Source organism: Salvelinus namaycush, chromosome 8 (genome assembly GCF_016432855.1).
Source record: "Salvelinus namaycush isolate Seneca chromosome 8, SaNama_1.0, whole genome shotgun sequence".
Lineage (NCBI taxonomy): Eukaryota > Metazoa > Chordata > Actinopteri > Salmoniformes > Salmonidae > Salvelinus > Salvelinus namaycush.
Genome location: NC_052314.1, coordinates 53,406,254 through 53,412,989, shown reverse-complemented (window position 1 = coordinate 53,412,989; position 6,736 = coordinate 53,406,254).

Here is a 6,736-nt window from a genome sequence, read left to right as displayed (position 1 = left end):
TATATCGCAACAAAGCATCCTTCACTCATGCTGCCAAACATACCCTCGTAAAACTGACCATCCTACCGATCCTCGACTTCGGTGATGTCATCTATAAAATTGCCTCCAACACTCTACTCAACAAACTGGATGCAGTCTATCACAGTGCCATCCGTTTTGTCACCAAAGCCCCATACATTGCGACCTGTACGCTCTCGTTGGTTGGCCCTCGCTTCATACTCGTCGCCAAACCCACTGGCTACAGGTTATCTACAAGTCTTTGCTAGGTAAAGCCCCACCTTATCTCAGCTCACTGGTCACCATAGCAGCACCCACTCGTAGCACACGCTCCAGCAGGTATATCTCACTGGTCACCCCCAAAGCCAATTCCTCCTTTGGTCGTCTTTCCTTCCAGTTCTCTGCTGCCAAACTAGTCAGTTTTACGAGGGTATGTTTGGCAGCATGAGTGAAGGATGCTTTGTTGCAAATAGGAAGCCGATTCTAGATTTCATTTTGGATTGGAGATGCTTAATGTGAGTCTGGAAGGAGAGTTTACAGTCTAACCAGACACCTAGGTATTTGTAGTTGCCCACATTTTCCAAGTCAGAACCGTCCAGAGTAGTGATGCTAGACGGGCGGGGATGAAGTGCATGCATTTAGTTTTACTTGCATTTAAGAGCAGCTGGAGGCCACGGAAGGAGAGTTGTATGGCATTGAAGCTCGTCTGAACGTTTATGATGCCTTTGGTTATAAAAACCTAAAGAACGCATTCTATAGCATGAGTTGATGTTTGTGTGCTGGAAGGTACCAGGGAGAGATCGCTCGAGTATGGGTTTCTACACAATGAGAACAGTCTTTACAGCAAATACTGTCTGCTGTGAATTATTAGTATCTTTCATACAAATCTTAACCTTGTGACCCAATCCATACATCTGTTGGTTGTCATGAACATTCAGGCGGATGTACTTTGCTATGAAATGCTGTGGCTCAAATCCGCTCGTTGGTCTCTCAACGAATCATCTAGGGGTGGTTCGTCGACCATCTTCATTATTGCAACAATTAATCAATGTTATTAATACGTTTTGAATAAAGTAATATCCTGATTGGTGATTGACCTTGTCTCTCCTCAAAATTGATTGGTATTTTCACATCAATTAATTTGCATTTGCTTAAGCTGTTTTCCAGTGAATCTTTTTAACAATGAACTAATGATGGGGGATTTCACCTGGCATAGAAAATGTGCTCTCTCATCAGGACAATGTTCAGAGGAGCTAGCCAACTACACAGCTAAAACAATCACTTCAAACTGAAGCTGGAATGACAGAAAATGAGCTGCATTGTGGGATTTTATTTTGACATTTCTTTGTACATAACGATAAAAATTATGCTAATTCATGATTTCGATTGGCTGAGAAAAGTCGACAGCCTGTCTGTCTGTTACTATTAGACAACTGGAGATCGAATTTGAATACTGAAACAATGTTGCAAATGTCAGAGAGACCGAAAGCCAGGATAATACAAATGCTAGTGACAATGGCTAGATGATTTTTACAGTAAAGATCAAGCTTATAAATTGCCTGGCTGGGCTAATGAGACAGTGGATTGCACAGTCAGATGGAATAGTGAATGGGCATTTCAACTTCATAGCCTTAGCGGGTGGTAACTTGTGGAATAGACACCAGGCTGGTACTCAGTTTTAACCAATCAGCATTCATGATTAGACCCACCCGTTGTATAAATATGTTATAAACTAATACATACTTATTATCCTATCCTACAGTGTTTTTTCTTACCTTTAAATCCTTTCACCTGGTGTAAGTCTGCATGAAAAAATATTAAAGATAAAGGATAATTCATCCAAATTACAAAATTAAATATTAGTGTCCTTACCCCGTAAGCAGTCTATGGACAAGGTATGACATTAATCTATACTTTGGTTTAGTTTCCCTGGCACAGTTTCCATATGCTAACATTTTGTGGCACAAATCCCATTCAAGTCATGGGACTGATATCAGCATTTTATGTTATCATTTTCAAATCATCTATAAGTGACTTTGTCGAGCTTTGTAATCAATTCTAGATACTTTTGGGGGGGAACAGTGCCAGGGAAACTAAACCAAAGCATGGTTTGCTGTCATATCTTGTCCATAGACTGCTTGCCGGGTATAGAAACCAAAGTGTAATTTTGGTGTGAACTATCCCTTTTAGTAAGCTGTAAGTGACTTGTTTTTCATTTTTTTCAAACTTTGTATGGTTTATTGCTATTTAAAGTACATCGTTTATGATTTAATTCACTCTGAAATGTCAGGAAACATTTTTTTATGAACACTGCAAACACTGTCAATTATAGCTCCAATTTAGACTGAGAAATGAAATGTTTTCTCCCCATTACTTTTCTTTGCCAGCTGTTATCTGTTCAAAAGGTGTCTGCACTGTGTTTTCTGCCCCCAACAGAATACATTTAGGTCATTATCTTGCCATTCATTATCATATATAAGTGACTGATACAAACTAGGTCATAATTGCTTATCAAGTTAAAAGATGTTATAAAATAAGAGCTTAACAAGTTATGTGATTGCCTTATATCATGATAGTGAACATTGGCTTCTAGTCATTGTTTCGTCTCTGTAGAATGGAAAAGGGGAAGGTTATTGTAAAAGGGGAATTAAGTAACAGGGAGAGTCAAATACTATTGAGATATGTGTATATCATTATTTGTGTTAATGGAAGGTTTCCTAAAAAAATGTGTCACATGTATCTTATGTTAGCATTTCACCCAGAGATCAGAATGAAACAGTTACCTGCTGGCATCTTTCCAATTCAGTTTGATCTGAAATATGGAGACACAATCATGTCAAAATACGATCAATGATGGTTCATGTTATTTCATAACGCATATCTTACGCTTAGTTTATTTATCACACAGATCAGATGAAATACACTACCTGAACTGTTTCTGGACTAAAATATAAAATATATGATTGTTTAACTATGTTGACACTTTTCTGTATAGGGTTGGTATTCCTGTCATATATTGCTGCGATGATTCATAAACACTAATATTATGGAGTTCTATACCTCTGTTTGTACAGGATGACGAGCACAGATGACAGAGTACAGATGATGGCCAGAGACAGGACTAGCATAACAATGAAGGCTTCTCTCCAGTCTCCCGAACACAGGTACACAACATGGCATCGCTATTTGTCTTCTCTCATAAGACATGCGACCGAGAACGTCAGTGAAATTTGCAAACAAAAGCTATAATACATCTTCAACATGTTCACCTTCAGAGTAGAGTTTCTTAACACTTCATTTTTTCTTACGACTGCATTGTTGGTTAAGGACTTGTAAGCATTTCACTGTAAGGTCGACCTACACCTGTTGTATTCGGTGGATGTGACAAATCCAATTTGATTTGATGTACACACTGCGTGCACAATTATTAGGCAAGCGAGTATTCTGATCTTATCATTATTTCTATGCACATTTTCCAACTCCAAACCACATACACTTGAATGCTTCTTGGATTGAATCATTTTCAGGTGTAATGAGGGAGGGTGTGGCGAAAGTGAATAACACCTTATATCAAGGTGTGCATAATTATTAGGCAGCTTCATTGCCTCATGTAAAATGGGCCAAGAAAAAGAGATTTAACTGACACTGAAAAGTCAAAAATTGTAAAATGCCTATCAGGCGGATGCAACGCTCTTGAAATAACTAAACTATTGAGGCGTTTCCACTGGACAATCAGTGTTGCGAATAGTCAACTGGGGCGCCAAAAACGCATGGAGAAGAAAAAGCGCAAATTAACTGCAAAAGACTTGAGAAGAATTAGCAAGGTGGAGGAGGGGTACTAGTATGTCGGGGGGCTAGGGTCAGTCTGTTATATCTGGAGTATTTATCCTGTCTTATTTGGTGTCCTGTGTGAATTTAAGTGTTCTCGCTCTCTCTCGGGACCTGAGCTCAGGACTTCCTGGCCTGATGACTCCTGGCTGTCCCCAGTCCACCTGGTCGTGTTCCTGCTCCAGTTTCAACTGTTCTGCCTGCGGCTATGGAACCCTGACCTGTTCACCGGACGTGCTACCTTGTCCCAGACCTGCTGTTTTCAACTCTCTAGAGACAGCAGGTGCGGTAGAGATATTCTGAATGATCGGCTATGAAAAGCCAACTGACATTTATTCCTGAGGTGCTGACCTGTTGCACCCTCTAGAACCACTGTGATTATTATTATCTGACCCTGCTGGTCATCTATGAACATTTTAACACCATGACCATGTTCTGTTGTAATCTCCACCCGGCACAGCCAGAAGAGGACTGGCCACCCCTCATAGCCTGGTTCCTCTCTAGGTTTCTTCCTAGGTTCCGGCCTTTCATGGGAGTTTTTCCTAGCCACCGTGCTTCTACACCTGCATTGCTTGCTGTTTGGGGGTTTTAGGCTGGGTTTCTGTACAGCACTTTGTGACATCAGCTGATGTAAGAAGGGCTTCATAAATACATTTGATTGATTTGATTGGAATGGGCTGCTCTCATTAAGGATGAGGTAGTTGGATCTTTTCGGGTTGTAGATGGACTGAAACTCAACTCCCAAACCTAATGCCAGTTTCTGGAACATTCTTTCTTCAAGCAGTGGTACAGGAAGAAGTCCTCGGCATTCAAGAAACCCATGATCTTTATGCAGGACAATGCTCCATCACATGCATCCAAGTACTCCACTGCTTGGCTAGCCAGCAAGGGCCTCAAAGATGCCCGAATAATGACCTGGCCCCCTTCCTCACCTGACTTAAATCCTATTGAGAACTTGCGGACCCTTCTCACACGTGAGATTTACAGTGAGGGAAGACAATATACCTCTTTGAACAGCATTTGGGAGGCTGTGGTTGCTGCTTCAGCGAAAGTTGATCGTGAACAGATCAAGAAACTGACAGACTCCATGGATGGAAGGCTCATGGCAGTCATTGACAAGAAGGGTGGCTATATTGGTCACTGAATATTTTTGAAAGGCCAAAAATGTTATTTAATTGTAATTTTGTGTTACTTATTTGTTACACTTGTTACACTTAGAATAAACAAGTGAGTTGGGCAAAATTATTTTTGTAATTTTGTTGCTGTAACGCTCGTCGTCGGTGGAAGGAAGAGTTGACCAAAGCGCAGCGTGGAAAGTGTTCATGATATTTATTACAAGAAACACTCAAACAAAAATAACAAATCCAAAAATGAAAGCGAACAGTTCCGTCAGGCAGACACTAAACAGAAAATAAGATCCCACAACTTAATGGTGGGAAAAAGGGCTGCCTACGTGTGATCCACAATCAGAGACAACGATAGGCAGCTGCCTCTGATTGGGAACCACACTCGGCCAAAAACAAAGAAACAGAAAACATAGAATGCCCACCCAAATCACACCCTGACCGAACCAAATAGAGAAATAAAAAGGCTCTCTAAGGTCAGGGCGTGACAGTTGCCTAATAATTGTGCACACATATATTCCCCTGAGAAAGACAAAACTCACTTTTCCTTTGTTAAACATTCAGGTTTGAGGTTCAATAACATTTTGGATTGACTGAGAGCATTGAACTGAATCCTCAACAATGAACTGAATCCTGATGAATACAATTTGCCTAATAATTGTGCACGCAGTGTATATGTGAAGATGATAGTCTAACTCACCCTATTGACATTCCAATCAGTCAGTTCTACCATCCCTAGACTATCAATATAGGCTTCTCATTTAAAACATTGTAATTGCATTTGGCATTGATTTAATTTTATTATCTTGTTGACATGCCTGTTTTTCTGTTCCAGATGAAGAGCCCAATAGCAGTAGAGGCGACTAGCAGTAAGAGGATCACAGACATAATGAAGGCTCTAATGTACAAAAGATTAATCAAACCAATTAAAATGTGAAAATACACAAATCTGTATTTGAAATCTGAAGTGAGCCTGGTTTACCATGTTTCTGATGATGTATTTGGGTAGATACAGTAACGCAATATAAGATATTTATCAACACCTACATGTATTTTTGCTGCCACTTGTGAGGAAATCAATACTGTTGAATGTGTGGCACATTGTCTGTCCTTTGTCTTACCTTTTATCAATTGACAAATGTTGCTGCGTATTACGATTTCTGTATATTTGTATACATGGGGCTGGTCTCCAGTCTCTTTCTTCTCCTCCTCAGACAAAGAGGCTGTACAGGAGAGCCAATCTGAGTCTGAGGAAGAATACATCAGCCAGCTACTGACATTCACCAAGCCCTGAGGATCTGAAACATAGGGGCGGCAGGTAGCCTAGTGGTTAGGGCTTTGGGCCAGTAACCGAAAGGTTGCTAGATCGAATCCCTGAGCTGACAAGAATCTGTTGTTCTGCCCCTGAACAAGGCAGTTAACCCATCATTCCTAGGCCGTCATTGTAAATAAGAATTTGTTCTTAACTGACTTGCTGAGTTAAATAAAGGTGAGATACTATACACACACTTCATACTTAAACTAGTTATCCCAGCTGTAATTACCAGAGGTGTTGAGTACTTCTTGTTCATTGTTTTATCTCTGTCCCCTCTTCGTACTCCAGGTGAGTTTAGGTTGTGGTGACCATCCCGCTGATGAACAGGTAACGTTCACCTGACCTCCTCCTCCTCCTCTTGCTTCAGCTACAGAGAGAACTGGTTCACTACCTGTTACTAATGGACAGATAAAAACAGAGAGGATGGACGCAGGCTATAAGCAGAACAATATGGCTATAACCATGAGGCAGA